Raw genomic sequence first — 17,494 nt, 5'->3', positions numbered from 1 at the left:
TGGGGAGCTCCCATTATCCGATTCTGGTTCGGAAGTCTTCGGAGTCAGTGGAGGATAGTGAATCAGAGTCCGAGTCCGTGGAGGAAACTGTCCCTCCCAAAAGAATGAGATCAGGACCAAGATCAGGAGCAAGATCAGAAAATGGGAAGGGTCGCCCATAGTGGGGTTTTCTAGGCGGCAACAGTTATGCCGCGCACACACGATTGGAATTTTGGCCAGAAAAAGATTGATGAGAGCTTTTCATCGGAAAATGCGACCGTGTGTATGCTCCATCGGAATTTAGCTGTCCAAATTTCCGCCAGCCAAAAATTGATAACATGTTCTCAATTTTCCCGACGGAAAAATTTCTATTGGTAATTCCGATCGTGTGTATGCAATTCCGACACACCAAAAATCACGCATGCTCAGATTCAACTACGAGACTGAAGCTATTGGCTACTGGCTATTGAACTTCCTTTTTCTAGTTACGTCGTATGTGTTGTACGTCACCGCATTATAAATGATCGGAATTTGATGTGACCGTGTGTAGGCAAGACAGCTTGAGCCGAATTCCGTCGGAATTCCGTCAGGAAAACCATCAGAGCTTTTTCAGAGGAAAATTCCGATCGTGTGTACGGGGCATTAGAGTAATATTTCATATGAATTTAAAGAATCCATTTTATTGATGGCAATCAAATCATGTTAACGGTGACAGTTAAAATGTAAACTCTGGTATAGGGGATATATGAATCAATACAATTAATGCAAACATAATCGTACACAACATTTAATGTTTAAAAATGCTGGTGATGCACAAATCACTGTTAACATGATTTGATTGCCATCAATAAAATGGATTCTTTAAATTCATATGAATTATTACTCTAACTGTTGCCGCCTAAAAAAAACACTATGGGGACCCTTCCAATGTTTTGACACTATTCGGGGTGTGCGTTATGTTTCTTTCCTCCTATATGTGTCTTTCAGGACTAAGATTAGGAGATCTCCCCACCACCAGTAGCGCCAGACCCCAGTAAGAGGAGGCCAGTACAAGTACTGGAATCACACATCCAACCTGAAGAACCCAGCCCCAGTCCTACCTTCCAGATCCTTTGGCAAACCCCTTATGGTTACCTGCCAACTCAGGATCCGCTATCATCCCCACTTTCACTGTACAGCCAGGTGTGCAGCCCAACAATTTTTCTCAATTTGATTATTTTTATTTTTCCCACAAGATTTGATGCAGAATATGATTGATCAAACTAATCTGTATGCATCCCAATTTATTGCTTCCAACCCCAATTCTTCCTACGCCTGCATTTTCCAGTGGCAATGCCTAACACTGAACAAATTTCAATTGTTTTTGGGTTATACCTTTAATATGGGGCTTACAAAAAAAGAATGAAATCCATGCATATTGGTCCACCAACCCCATCCATCACATGCCCATATATTCCGCTGTCATGTCCAGGACATGATTAGGCGTTTTCTCCACTTCAATGACAATTCACAGTGCCCTCCCCGAGAATAACCCAACCACGACAAATTGTACAAGATACGCCCTCTAATCAATTCACTTTCCCAGAGATTTAGAGGCATTTTTATCCCAGACCCCCACTGACCGACTGCACTTCAAGCAGTATATACCAAGCAAGAGAGCCAAGTATGGGCTGAAATTAAATAAATTATGTGATTGAGCCACTGGATACGTCTTCACCTTCCAGACCTATGAAGACAAATACTCCCAGCTCCTGCCCCGTGATTGCCACACATATATTGGAACCAGTGGGAAAATTGTCTAGGAGCTGGCATACCCCCTGTTCAAAAAAGGATACCATTTATATGTAGACAACTATTATATCAGCCTGCCCCTTTTTTGTCACATTTATAGTAAAAAAAAAAACCTGTTGACAAAAAAATTGCAAAACAGAGAATCGGCATTCATGAGGAAGGAGGGGGTGTTGGCCATGAAGTGGAAGGACAAGAAAGATGTCCACATTCTCTCTACCATCCACAATGGCACCGTGGTGGAGATCCAAAGAAGATGCAACCCCATTGTCAAGCCTTGTAAAATGTGTCCACGACTACAATATGTACATGGGGGGTGGATTTAAACAATCAGATGCTACAGCCCTATTTATCAACCAGAAAGTCACGTTATTGGTACAAGAAAGTACAGGTACAAGAAAGTTGCATTTCACCTGTTTCACGTGGCCCTTTTTGTTTGTCTGCTACCAAAATGCAACTCAATACCAACAAGTCACCTACCTTAAGCCGCGTACACACGGGCGGACTGTCTGGCCAACTAAGTCCCTCAGACAATCCGACGGACAGTCCGTCCTACTTTTGAATGAACGGACTTGACCACACACGATGAACAGACAGTCCGTTGAAAGCTTGCGCGATGACGTGTACAGCACGTACGACGGGACTAGAAATACGACGTCCAATACACTGCAATGCAACCTTCGGCCGTGTAAATCCTTTCTGAGCACGCGCCATACTTAGTCCGTCCAACTTGCCTACTCACGAGCGGACTGTCCGCTGAAACCAAACTTGGACGGACAATATTACGGAAACTCCGAAAGACTAAGGCCGCGTACACACGGGCGGATTGTCTGTCCAACTTAGCCGTGTTTCAGCGGACAATCCGCTCATGTGTGGGCTTCAGCGGACTTTTTCAGCGGACTGTCTGACGAACAAAGTCTTACGGACAGTCCGCTCGTGTGTAGGCAAGTTGGACGAACTAAGTATGGCGCATGCTCAGAAAGGATTTACACGGCCGAAGGTTGCATTGCAGTGTATAGGACGTCGTTTTTCTAGTCCCGTCGTACGTGCTGTACACGTCATCGCGCACGCTTTCAGCGGACTGTCTGCTCATCGTGTGTGGTCAAGTCCGTTCATGCAAATTTTGAACGGACTGTCTGTCGGATTGTCTGACGAACTTAGTTGGACAGACAATCTGCCCGTGTGTACGTGGCCTTAGTCCGCCAGACTGTCCGCTGAAAAAGTCAGCTGAAGCCCACACACGAGCGGACTGTCCGCTGAAATGTGTTTCAGCGGACTAAGTTGGACAGACAGTCCGCCCGTGTGTACGCGGCTTTAAGTATATTGAAGATATCGTCATTGCCCTCATTTAACAACAAAGTCCCCCTCCAGGAAGCATTCGCTCTGATAGAGTGAATTGACTTCATGAGCAACACTTTCCCTATCACATTCCCCCCACAGAGTCTGGAAGAAGACGACAAAAGAAATACTGTGTATGCAGCAGAGGAGGAGTAAGAAGAGATACCAGCTATTATTGTCCCCAATGTCCCTCCCAACCTGGCCTGTGCATCAGAGATTGCTTCAAAAATGATCATACATTCATCCAATATTAGTTTCCCTTATTATTAACAGACTGCCATTTCCCCATTTGCCTGCTACCATGTTAATTAACTGACCTTGGCCTGTTTGTTGACAATGCCTCTGACTGCTGATTTAAACCATGCTTCTGACTTCCAGGTGCACCGACCTTGGCCTGTTAATCTACTATGTTTTTGCCTGCCTCTTGGACTGATCTTTTGGCCATCTACTTTAGTACACAGGGGTCTCACACATGTGAGGGGCTTCAGGATAGTAGAGAAAAACTGTTTTTAATTATCTGTGCTCCCAGAACAGGGTCTGATTGCCTGGAGGCTTCAAAGCGATTTGAGTGGGAGAAGCCTCTACCCCTGTCCCCCTGGCCCTAAGCTTGATGGTCCTTCCTGCTGCCTGGACCAATACTTTGGCTGTGCTGACCATATTGCTGCCTGTAATGACCCATTACATTATGGACCGTGTTTCTTCCTGCTGCTTGGACCAATACTTTGGCTGTGTTGACCATATATCTGCCTGCTGCCTATACTGACTTTGGACAGTAATTCTGCCGGGACACCTCTGCCTGCTACCTGGACCTGTGCTCTGGCTGTACTGACAGTATCTTTGCTTGTACAAACTATGGACAGTATTCTTGCCTGCTGCCTGGATGATTGCTTTTGCTGTTGCTGACCTCATTCCTGCCTGCTGCCTGAACCGATGCTCTCCTCTGTGGACCACTGCACTTCTAAAACCACAGGAAATCTTTTATTATTTGGTATGTACCTGTTATGTGTTAGAAATATGAAGGGCCTTCAAAAATGTGATTGGTAGTCAGAAAATGATATGTGTAATTAATGCTACTAGAATGCCTGGAGGTGCTACTTGGATGTTGGGCCTCTGTATGTGGCTAGGCTTTGTAAAAGTCTCAAACGTGGTATCGCCATACTCAGGAGGAGTAGCAGAATGTATTTTGTGTAAGAAAAATGCATTTTCATTTTTTTCCACATTTTCCAAAAACTTCTGGAAAAAAATGAACCATTCAAAAGAGTCATTATGCCTCATAGATTATACGCTGGGGTGTTTGCTTTCCAAAATGAGGGCATTTTGTTGACAATTCCATTGTCCTGGTTCTCGAGGGCCTTCAAAATTGTAATAGGTGTTTGAGAAATGAGATGTGCAAATTATGCTTGTAGAACGCCTGAAGGTGCTACTTTATTGTTGGGCCTCTGTATGTGTAAAAGTCTCACATATGTGGTATCGCCATACTCGGGAGGAGTAGCAGAATGTATTTTGGGGTGTATTTGCAGTTATGTATATGCTGTGTGAGAGAAATAACCTGTTAATATGACCAGTTTGTGTAAAAAAAAATTAAGAAAAAAATCTTAATTTTCCCAAGAATTGTGGGGAAAAATTACAACTTCAAAAAACTTTGCATCTTAGTAAATACCTTGAACTATCTACTTTCCAAAAAGGGGTCTCAAGAAATGAAATAGGCCTTCAGTACATCAGGTGTGATTAGATATGATCAATTTTCAGTGATTGGCACCATAGTTTGTAGACTCTATAACTTTCACAAAGACCAAATAATATACACTAATTTGAGTTATTTTTACCAAAGATATGTAGCAGTATACATTTTGCCACAAATTTATGAAGAAAAATTACTTATTTGCAAAATTTTACAATAGAAACTAAAAAAAAGATTTTTTTCTTTCAATATTGTTTTCAACGTTTTTTCACTTATATCGCAAAAAATAAAACAAAACAGTGGTGATTAAAGCGGAGGTCCACCCTAAAATGGACCTTCCGCTCATCGGATTCCTCCCCCCCTCCGGCGCCACAATTGGCACCTTTCAGGGGGGAGGGGGGTGCAGTTACCTGGATTTCCAGGTAACTGCACCCACTTCCGGACTAGCTCTCTGCGGAAAGGGGCGTACGTTACGCCCCTTTCCGCAAGCGCCCGCCCCCTTCAGCAAGTGCCCCGCTGCCTGCTGGGAAACACACAGCTCCCAGAGGCAGCGGGGACCGTCCTCATTGCGCAGCGCGGCTCGCGTATGCGCAGTAGGGAACCGGGAAATGAAGCCGAAAGGCTCCATTTCCTGATTCCCATACCCAAGATGGCGGCGGCAGGACCCGACAGACGACCTAGCGATCGGCTTCGGGTGCCGACATCGCGGGCGCGCTGGACAGGTAAGTGTCACTATTTTAAAAGCCAGCAGCTGCAGTATTGGTAGCTGCTGGCTTTAAAAAAAAAAAAAAAAAACGCGGAGTGCCGGTGGACTCCCGCTTTAAATACCACCAAAAGAAAGCTCTATTTGTGAGAAGAAAATTATAAAAATGTTGTTTGGATACAGTGTAGCATGACAGTAATTGTGATTCAAAGTGTGAGAGCGCTGAAAGCTGAGAATTGGTCTGGGCGGGAAGGTGCATAAGTGCCTGCTATTGAAGTGGTTAATAAACCGCCTGAAGTATATTAGAAAAAGAACACCAGGAATGCACTGCAGTCAGATATAGGCTACACTGGATGCAGAGTGTATATATAATATATATATATATATATATATATATATATATATATATATATATATATATATATATATATATATATATATATATATTTATGGTCCAGAGCCCTCTGACCGATACGGATAAGGATGACAAACAAGGTTAACATAAACTCGCTTACTTGAAATGGACCTGAAAGTGTGCCCTGGTCTGACGTACGGTATACCAAAATAAGGGGGCATACCTTAGATAGAGAAGTGGGTGATAAATGAAATGAATATGAATGGAGTGAAATGAGTACTCTCATGAGGAGTATAATGCTTGAGAAATGCCCTGAAAAAGGGGATGGGTGGGTGGGTATCGCGCACCGGAACCGACGAGGAGGATAGGCGAACGGGCTGGTTATATACTCCACCGGGCTCCTCCCATAATTTCAGGCCACCATACTGGCCTTTCTATTTATGGTCCAGAGCCCTCTGACCGATACGGATAAGGATGACAAACAAGGTTAACATAAACTCGCTTACTTGAAATGGACCTGAAAGTGTGCCCTGGTCTGACGTACGGTATACCAAAATAAGGGGGCAAAAACATTCAGGTAGGGGTTGCATTTTATTGATTCAAGTTTGTTACTGGGTGAGCTCGACAAAGGCCTGGGCCATCTCCACTAGCGGATTGGGTATGTAGCGGGCGAAACAGGTGGACCTCCATCTGCCCAACTTCTTGATAATGTGGTCCGGGACCCCTTGGCGGGATGCTGTTGAAGCTGCTCCGATACGGAATGAATGTCCGGAGTAGTGAGTAGGATAGAGGTGAAGGATACCCAGGAGTATCCTGAGATGTTCCATAAAGCGGGCAGCGTTCAGAGGCTTAGTGTGAAATGGCAGAAGCGTACTAGTTCCTGGTTGATCAGCCAAAAGGGGCAACAAGCGGGCGAGAATGGCGACCGGGTACCAGCGGTTGTTGGACTTATAGAAGTGTATGTCCGTACCCGAGCCAAGCTGCTGTGTCTTGGAGACTGCTAAGTGTAAGACGAAATGGTCTTTGAATCGGACCAGGTGGTGCTTGCACAGCATGCGTGCCGTGAGGCTACTACCAGTAAACTCGCTCGGCCGTAAGAAGCCGTAGAAGGCCGGGTGTATGGCTGCTTGTAAATGACACTAATGTGGAGACCGAAAAGGTGAAGTGGCCAGGATATCTGACATATTTCTAAAACGTCTCCTGTGATAGGCAGTCGTTTGGTGCCGGCCATCGGCTGGCGCTTCTGGATACCGCGCATAACAGCCTGAACGGCGTGGAAAAATAAGGAGGGTACGGTAGGGTCCTGGAGGGAGGTGAAACGTTATACCGGTCAGGTATAGCCGGATCGTATTAAAGGATAACGCTAACTGCGAGTGGCAGTAGGAAATGAAGGCTATGACTTGCTTGACACGGGACGTCTCTGTGCTGTGATACGTGATTAAGCGGTTAAAGGCCCTCCAGGCTGATTGATAGGCCTTGAGGGTATTGCGGGAAAGGGAGTGATCAATGAGTTGGGTAGCCGCTAGGAGGTGAGGGGCTAATCCAGGGTCAGTCGAGACCAGTCCGGGATAGCTGCTGATGTTGGTCCGGCTCCGGGTACCTGATCGAAAACGAGACAAGGTTAAAGCGGGAGAGGGCGTCCGCTGCCTGATTGAATTTACCGGGGATAAAGGAACAGCGGATGTTGAACTGAAACAACAACAAGAGCTGGACCAGTCGACGTAGGAAGGACATAATCAACAGAGAGGACGCCTTGGCGCAGCCAGGAATTGCCAGTAACTGGGGAGGCCAGGGAGCTGCGAGCCAGAGGTGGCCAAAAACAGCCGCAAGCCTGTGGAGGCCACTGCGTCGGTCATCACCTGGGGAGAAAGGGAAGACACGGAGGGAATGAACAGGGAGACGCCATTCCCAGACGATAGGAATTCCTCCCGCATAGCAAGGACTGCTATTGCCGCGGGATCCCGGCTGAGGGCTTGCTCTGGATCCTGTGAGAGGGACAGTAAGACCAATAGGCGTGACACAAAGGTGCGACCCTGAGGGATGATGCGCATAGGGAAACTCGACATGCCGTGTAGGGACTGTAGGTGTCTTTTGGATGACTAGACTGGGGAATATGCGAGGATATTATATGCCCCTAAAGATGGTAGTTGTGATGGGCGAGCGTTTGCCGTTGGCTATGGGCTGATGCCTCTGGATGCCTCGTAGTGGGGATCTTGCTGTACGGGCCGAATGACAGATGGCTCTCCGTGCACTGTAAGGATAAGAAATGCTGAACGCTGGCTAGAAATAGCCTGGGCGTGCTACAGGAAGAAGCCAGTTGCGTGTGTCAACATGATCCTGGTGCGGGACGGAAGTTGAACTCAACTGTCCTAAGGAAGAGACGGGTAGGCAGACAACAGTGAGTGGTTTGTAAGAAAAGCCACAAGAGACGAGTGGCCAATTAAGTGCTGCTGAAAATGACGTGTAGCCGGTTCGTGTGCCACTGAGAACGTGCTTGCCAACGAATGATTGCAAGAAGTTATGCTAAGTCGCGAGCCTTGGCATGACCAAAAGTGTGTTAAACGTGTGCTTGCAACAATTGCCCGGGAGTCTGTCACTGGAGATGTGTACGTAGTGACTGTGAGCCATTCGTGTTACCGCATGTGCACTGCGAAGACTGCAGGAGTTGTGCTTGAATGTATGTTTGGACGCGTGCTTGCGATGATTGCAAGATGTTACCCAGGATGCGTGCTTGCTATGATTGCCAGATGTTATGCTAGGATGCGTGCCTGCAACTAATGCAAGGAGTTATGCCAGGACTCGTGCTTGCAACGATTGCAAGGAATTATGGTAGGTCACATGGGTAGCCAGGCCGGAAAGACAGAAGTCCATCCAGTCCCACCACAAATCAAAATAAATAAGGTATCACACAACCTGACACACCCAATTCTACGCCCGCAGCTGATCCAGAGGAAGGCAAAAAACCCCCAACAGAGCATAGCCCAATCTGCTTACAGCAGGGGAAAAAATTCCTTCCTGACCCCTCGAGAGGCAATCGGATTTTTCCCTGGATCAACTATATCTATAAATATAAGTACCCCGTAATACAACGTACCTTTAGGAAGGTATCCAGGCTTTCCCCAAAGCAACCTATCGAGCAGCCAGAAGTGCCTGCCAACAATGATTGCCATGAGTTGTGCCTGGACATCTGCTTGCAACGATTGCAAGAGGTCTATGCTCGAATGCGTGCTTGCCATGATTGCAAGAGGTCTACGCTCGAGTGCGTGCTTGTAATGAGTGCAAGAGGTCTATGCTCAAATGCGTGCTTGCGATGATCGCAAGAGGTCTATGCTCGAATGCGTGCTTGCAATGATTGCAAGAGGTCTATGCTCGAATGCATGCTTGCAATGAGTGCCAGAGGTCTATGCTCGAATGTGTGCTTGCAATGATTGCGAGAAGTCTATGTCTGGATGCATGCTTGCCATGATTGCAAGAAGTCTACGCTTGGATGTGTGTTTGCAACGATTGCAAGAAGTCTGCGCTTGTATGTGGAGAAAACAGCGAGACACGCCTAAACGAAGCTGTGTTTCCCTTCCGAGGCAACTTATAATGAAATGAGGCCGAGGAGCAAGGCCCCCGGTAGGCGTCCAAACATTGAAGAATCAACTGGACCCAAACCGGGAAGCGGTATGTGACAGTGAAATGAGAGAACCTGCCATGACAGAGATCCAGATCGCCATGCCACAACTTGCGACCGAGCACGAAACAGATTCTGGAGCATGTACTGAAATGAGGCCATTCCTGGGGCACGCCGAGACGAATTTGGTACACAGATGTGACTATTCGTACCGGAACGTGATAGGTGAAATGAAATGAAAACCCATGACAAAGACAAGAATCAGAGGACGAGCCCATGAACCAAACAGATGAATCCTGTCTTTGGAGCATGTACTGAAATGAGGCGTAGCAGCTGGACACACCAGAACGAATCAGTGCATAAAAAACGACAGGATTCGAATTGGAGCGTAATAAGTGACAGAAATGATATGCCATGACAGAGACAAGATTCAACGACTGGACTGATAGTTACAACAAAGAATCCGTCTCTGGAGCATGTACTGAAATGAGGCGTAGCAGCTGGGCACACCGGGACGAATCGGTGCATAAATAAATGCAACAGGATTCGAATCGGAGCGTAATAAGTGACAGAAATGATATCCCATGACAGAGACAAGATTCAACGACTGGACTGATGGTAACAATAAAGAATCCGTCTCTGGAGCATGTACTGAAATGAGGCGTAGCAGCTGGGCACACCAGAACGAATCGGTGCATAAAAAATGCGACAGGATTTGAATTGGAGTGTAATAAGTGACAGAAAGGATATCCCATGACAGAGACAGGATTCAACGACTGGACTGTAGGTTACAAAGAATCCGTCTCTGGAGCATGTACCGAAATGAGGCGTAGCAGCTGGGCACACCAGGACGAATCGGTGCATAGAAGAATGCGACAGGATTCGAATTGGAGCGTAATAAGTGACAGAAATGGTATGCCATGACAAAGACAAGAATCAGGGACCGTGCGTGAACCTGCGAGTGACTCAGTCTCTGGAGCATGTACAGAAATGAGGCTGAACCCTGGGGCACTTCAAAGCGAATCGGTGCACCAGAGGTGCGACAGGATTCGCGCCGGAGCGCGGCTAGTGACAGAAATGATTTGAAACGGTAGAAATGACTGGGACTGAAATGACTTGAAATGAGATGAAATGAGATACATAACATAACTGCATGAATGATGAGATATACTCGAACTGGAGCAGACCAACCGATACGTGCGGACTGCTTGCTTTGTCGTAACAAGCAGTCGGCTGTGAGTCGAACGATTCGACCGATACTAATAGAAATGCTCGGGGAGTCGAATGGTTTCGAATGCCGTACTTGCGAATGAATCGCCTGACGTGGCGTGATCGAACATGCCGAAAGGTGATAACGACTACATCGAAAGTAGAAACAGTGACATGAGTACGAGAGCCACAGTAAAACATTCGACTGAAAGGAAGTGAGCGGTTCGTGAGTTCAGGGAATGTTGATGGGACATTGTAATACATGAACTGAAAAGGGGGTGCCGAAGCCCTACCTGCGACAGCCGGCCCAACGTGTAACGACAAATTCGACGGGTATGACGACACTCCGACGGCGAAACCCACGGACGCTGATGAACGGGAAGACGAGTTTGTCAAGACGGAGACGAACAACGCGGGAACTCAGGAACAGGCTCACTGCGTCTGGTCTAGGATAGTCGGCCTTTGATATCTGACGTATCAGATATCGCGCACCGGAACCGACGAGGAGGATAGGCGAACGGGCTGGTTATATACTCCACCGGGCTCCTCCCATAATTTCAGGCCACCATACTGGCCTTTCTATATATATATATATATTGTGAGGGGTTAGCTCGGCAGCGGGTGTGTGTGACCCCCTGGATGGGTTCACAACACAAAATCAGGCACAGCAGACAGCGTTGTAGGTGCAAAAAACAAAAGATGCGGTTTATTTATGCTACATGCAGTGAAACATATAACAGCCAAACAAAAATAAAACATGAAAATAAATCCTGGTCAGCTTGACCTCTAATTACACACTTTGATTCCCTGTCTAACAACTGAGTGCAGCCTTGTGCTGCACCAGTCCCTGTCTCTGTTGTAGAGGTTTGCCACACAGGCGTTAACTCACCGCACAGAACAGGTGTCACACTCCCCAGTCTATACAACACAAAACTGGTTCCAGGATGGAGCATCTCCCTAAGCATGCTGGGGTTTTTTGTAGAGGTCTTAATGAGCCCACTTACTTCAGCTGGGCTCATTAACTCTTCCCCTCTAATTGTAAAGGTCTGCATAAAGCCTGAATCTAGGGCACACATATTTCCCATCCTGGATACAACCAGGTGACTTTACCTGCGTGCTGCCACATACCCCCCCCCTCTTGTTTCAACCTTGGGGTTGTAACACAAGCAGTCAGACACGCATGTATCCGAGACAAAGCATCCACATTCCCCATTTTAACACCAGGGCGATGCTTAACTGTAAAGTTAAATTCTTGTAGGGCCGGGAACCACCTATTTACCCTCCTATTGGTCTCCTTGTTCTGAGCCATCCACTTTAAAGGAGCGTGATCAGTCACCAGGTCAAAGTGCCTATCTAGCAGATAGTACCGAAGGGAATCTAGAGCCCACTTCACTGCTAAACATTCCTTCTCAATCGTGACGTAATTTACCTCATGGGACTTCAACTTCCTGCTGAGGTAAATGACTGGGTGCTCTTCCCCATTCCAGACCTGGGATAACACTGCTCCTAACCCAACGTCTGATGCATCAGTTTGTACAACAAAGTCCTTAGAGAAGTCTGGTGAGTACAACACTGGCTGGCTACATAAGGCTGTTTTTAAGGACTGAAATGCTTCTTCAGCCTCTGGGGACCATTTAACCATAACAGACTCTTTCCCTTTTGTCAGGTTGGTGAGGGGCACAGCCTGAGAAGCAAAATGGGGAATGAATCGTCGATAATAGCCAGCGATTCCCAGAAAGGCTCGTACCTGTTTCTTGCTGTTGGGACGTGGCCAACTCTGTATGGCCTCGACTTTATTGACTTGGGGTTTTATCACCCCCCTCCCAATAGTGTACCCAAGATATTTGGCCTCCTCCTGTCCAATGGTACACTTCTTTGGATTGGCCGTAAACCCAGCTTCCCGGATAGAGTCTAGGACTGCTTGTACTTTTGGCAAATGTGAGACCCAGTCTGTGCTATGGATAATCACATCATCCAGGTAAGCTGCAGCATATTTCTAATGGGGCCTCAGAATCTTATCCATTTTCCGCTGGAATGTTGCCGGTGCATTCTGTAACCCAAACGGCATTCTCTTATATTGGAATGCCCCATCTGGGGTTACAAACGCAGTTTTCTCCTTGGCTGACTCGGCCAGGGGAATTTGCCAATACCCTTTGGTGAGATCAAGAGTTGTCATATATCGGGCTGTTCCCAGCCGGTCAATCAACTCATCTATACGCGGCATGGGGTAGGTGTCAAATTTTGTAACTTTATTTAATTGTCGAAAATCGTTACAAAACCGCCAGCTCCCATCAGGTTTGGGCACTAGTACGATAGGACTGGACCAGTCACTCTGGGACTCCTCTATCACACCCAATTCCAGCATCCTTTGAACCTCCCCACGTATTGCCTCCCGTCGGGCCTCTGGTATTCTATAAGGTTTTAGTTTTACCCTTTCTCCTGGCGGAGTGATAATATCATGCTCTACGCCAGATGTTTGTCCCGGAAGCTCAGAGAAAATCTCTTTGTTACGAAGTACAAACTCTTTAACCTCCTGTTGTTGGGGTTTCGATAAGGTGTCTGCTATTCCAACCTCAGGAACTAAGCAATCAGGCTGTACTTGTGACAAAGTCTCTGCGACTAGGGATTCCCTATCCCTCCAGGCTTTCAGCAGATTGACGTGATAGATCTGCTCCGGCTTTCGCCTTCCTGGCTGTCTAATCCTGTAGTTCACCTCACTAATTTTTTCAATTACTTCATATGGACCTTGCCATTTGGCCAGAAATTTGCTTTCAACCGTAGGGACTAGCACCAAGACCCTATCCCCCGGGGAAAAAGTATGGGTCTTGGCCCCACGGTTGTACACTCTCTGCTGTGCTAACTGCGCTTGGGTTAAATGTTCCTTTACAATTGGCATTACCTGTGCAATTCTATCTTGCATCAGGGCGACATGCTCAATCACACTCCTGTGAGGAGAACTCTCATTTTCCCAAGTTTCCTTGGCGATATCCAGCAGCCCTCTTGGGTGTCTCCCATAGAGCAACTCGAAGGGTGAGAAACCCTTAGAGGATTGGGGTACTTCCCTAATGGCAAACATCAGATAGGGTATTAGACAGTCCCAATTCTTTCCACCTCTATCCACCACCTTCTTTAACATTTGTTTTAGGGTTTTGTTGAATCTTTCAACCAACCCATCTGTTTGGGGGTGATACACAGATGTACGCAATTGCGTCACTTTGTACAACTTGCATAATTCTTTCATAACCCGGGACATAAAGGGTGTACCTTGGTCCGTAAGCAGTTCCTTACAAATACCCACGCGGCTAAAAACAAGAGATAGCTCTTTGGCTATGGTTTTGGCTGAGGTATTTCGGAGAGGAATTGCTTCCGGATAACGGGTGGCATAGTCCAATATAACCAAAATGTACTGATGCCCCCTGGCGGACTTTATTATCGGACCTACCAAATCCATTGCGATCCTTTCAAAGGGGACCTCAATGATAGGAAGAGGTACCAGTGGGTTACGGAAATGTGGCATAGGTGCCGACTTCTGACACACAGGGCAGGAGGAACAATAATTTTCTATTTCCTTCATGACCCCAGGCCAATAGAATCTCTGCAATATCCTCTCTCTGGTTTTCTCTGTCCCCAGATGACCTCCCAGAATGTGCCCATGAGCCAATTCTAACACCAACTTCCTGTAAGGTTTGGGCACTACAAGTTGCTCAATGGTTTCTTCTGCCCTTTGAGCCACTCGATACAGCAGGTCCCTTTCCATAGTGAAGTAAGGATAAGTGCAAGTCTTATCTGGGTTCACTAACTCGCCATCTATTTTCACCACATTTTCCCGTGCCTTTATTAGGGTGGGGTCTTTTAACTGTTCTGTGGCAAAATTTTCCCTGTGAACCTCAAGATCCGAAAACTCCACAGACGGCATGTTTTCATCTGAGGATGTTGGCTCCTCCCCAGTTTCTCGAGTTTCCCCCGCCAATACTGACAAGGGAAATTCAGGAGAGTCCTCACCAGTCCCAGAGGAATTCTGGTCATCTTCCTGGTTTATAGGGGCACCAGTGGGGGGCTCAGGACAATCCCAGAGTTCCCAGAATTTTGGAAAATCCCTTCCCACAATAGCATCATGTGGTAAGTGAGACACTAACCCCACCTGATGAGAGAAGTTACCTTTGGGGGTCTCAAAAAACACTGAAGTTACAGGATACTCTCGGGTGTCCCCATGCACACAAATAACAGCCACCCTGTTCTTCCCAGAGACCTCTGTAGTAACTAATTCAGCTTTTATCAATGTTACCAGGCTACCTGAATCCAGCAACACATCAACATTTCTACCATTAATACACATTTTACATAAATGTTTCTCAGGTCCCCGAATGGCAGTGCATGCAACTGTCGCAAACAGCGACTGACGTCTCTCCCTTATAAAGTCACATTGCATAGGCTCATCAACAACTGGGCAATTTGCTGCAATATGTCCCTCTTGCCGGCAGCGGTAGCAAATAATCTTTTTCGCTGCCTCTTGCAGCCTGGGCTTCCCGGGCTGCTCCCGCCAGACCTTAGGTAGAACTCCCACCCTCTCACTCTCTCCACCCTCACCCCTTGGAGTCATCTTTCCCGCCACTGGGGATGATCTGGTCTTAGGGTGGAAAGTCCGTGAGTCCCTGGAAGAGGTGGTCAGGTTCTCTGTAGCCAAGTACCTCTCAACCAGGTCCACAAGTTTATCTGCATTTTCTGGGTCTCCATGGCTTACCCATCTTTGGATGGCAGTAGGAAGAGCTCTCAGGAAACGATCCATAACAACACGGTCCACAATGTTTGGTGCGGTCAAAGTCTCTGGCTGCAGCCACTTTCTGCTCAGGTGAATGAGATCATACATTTGAGACCTGGGGGGTTTTCCAACCTGAAAAGTCCAATTATGCACACGCTGAGCCCGGACGGCCAGGGTGACACCCAGCCGTGCCAATATTTCTGTTTTTAGCACCACATAGTCTTTTGCTTGGTCAGGCTCTAGGTCATAATAAGCTTTCTGCGATTCCCCAGTTAACAGAGGTGCCACCAGTCCAGCCCATTGCTCCTTAGGCCACTTTTCCCTTTCAGCAGTCCTTTCAAATGTGGTCAAAAACACCTCCGGATCATCCTCTCCAGTCATTTTTGTCAATAAACGGCTCACACCAAAGGATGCGGTATTATTGTAACCACTTGCTTCATTGGTCTGCGGACGTTGCTGTATTAATGTCTCTATTTTATGTTGAAAACTCTGCTCTTGCTTCTGCAACAGGTCTATAAAGCGGGCTTCAGATTGCTGCTGTGCTTGTTGCTGAGCTTCCAGACTCTGCAGGTGAGCTTTCTGCTGGGCTGCAAGGCTCTGTTGTTGAGCTGCAAGGCTCTTTTGTAAATCCGCATTTGTTTGCTGCTGATTTGCATTTGCTAGAGCCAGCTGTCTCAGTATCCCCTCCATGCTGGCCTTTAAAAAAATTGAAATAAAACTGCCAAAATTCTCCACCAACTGTGAGGGGTTAGCTCGGCAGCGGGTGTGTGTGACCCCCTGGATGGGTTCACAACACAAAATCAGGCACAGCAGACAGCGTTGTAGGTGCAAAAAACAAAAGATGCAGTTTATTTATGCTACGTGCAGTGAAACATATAACAGCCAAACAATAATAAAACATGAAAATAAATCCTGGTCAGCTTGACCTCTAATTACACACTTTGATTCCCTGTCTAACAACTGAGTGCAGCCTTGTGCTGCACCAGTCCCTGTCTCTGTTGTAGAGGTTTGCCACACAGGCGTTAACTCACCGCACAGAACAGGTGTCACACTCCCCAGTCTATACAACACAAAACTGGTTCCAGGATGGAGCATCTCCCTAAGCATGCTGGGGTTTTTTGTAGAGGTCTTAATGAGCCCACTTACTTCAGCTGGGCTCATTAACTCTTCCCCTCTAATTGTAAAGGTCTGCATAAAGCCTGAATCTAGGGCACACATATTTCCCATCCTGGATACAACCAGGTGACTTTACCTGCGTGCTGCCACAATATATATATGAATGAAATATACTGCAGCTAACTGAACAACCTGCCTGCTCAATCTAAATCACACTATCTCTCTGTCCACACGAACAATACTACACAGGTAGCCTTGTATAGTGTGAGCCATGATTGGGGCTGTCTTAGCAGAGGGCGCTGGGATTGGCCAAAGCATGCAGGTCATGGTGCATGCTTTGGCCAATCATCATACAGCAATGCACTGCAATCTCGCGGTGCATTATGGGGCATTCCACGGCACTCGAATTTGCCGCAAACACCCCATGATATTTGTTTTTTGATACACGGCGAACACTCGATGTTCGAGTAAAACTTATGTTCGACCCAAACATTGAGCTCATCCCTACTTATGACATACTTCTGAGAATGCCAACTCTTGGATTCGCACCAGAAACATATGCCTTCCAGATTCTATAATAAATTACTCTAGAGTATTGGCTTCCTAGCATTGATCATGGTAGTCACCACTGAACCTGAAAGCCTCTGATCTTTTAGAATGTGTGTTTCAATAGCCAAACCATTAAATTGAGATTGTAAGGTAGGGATGGAACACTGGTCCCTGTAAAGCAGGTTTGGATGTGGTGAAAGGGTCCACAGGTCCCCCACTGCCATCTTTATGATTTCTGCATACCAGGCTCTTCATGGATCATGCCGGGGCTACAAGAACTGATGGAGGCAGTATGTACATGAGAGGAGTGTGAAGGGTATTATGGGGGCGGCATGTACAGAAGAGGAGTGTGGAGGGTATAATGGGGGCAGTATATACAGGAGAGGAGTGCTGAGGGTATA

General features: G+C 46.8%; 1 protein-coding gene across 1 annotated transcript in view; it reads left to right on the top strand.

The window, feature by feature from the left end:
- The window catches only part of LOC143958174 (pulmonary surfactant-associated protein D-like), a 605,930-nt gene that overhangs the window by 54,111 nt on the left and 534,325 nt on the right, over nucleotides 1–17,494 (top strand). The gene's annotated exons all lie outside the window — the stretch shown is intronic.

This window comes from Lithobates pipiens, unplaced genomic scaffold (assembly GCF_037356315.1).
Source record: "Lithobates pipiens isolate NorthernLeopardFrog02 unplaced genomic scaffold, aLitPip1_a1.2 Scaffold_59, whole genome shotgun sequence".
NCBI lineage: Eukaryota > Metazoa > Chordata > Amphibia > Anura > Ranidae > Lithobates > Lithobates pipiens.
The sequence above is the reverse complement of the archived record's forward strand: the minus strand, read 5'-3'. Positions and strand labels throughout refer to the sequence as shown.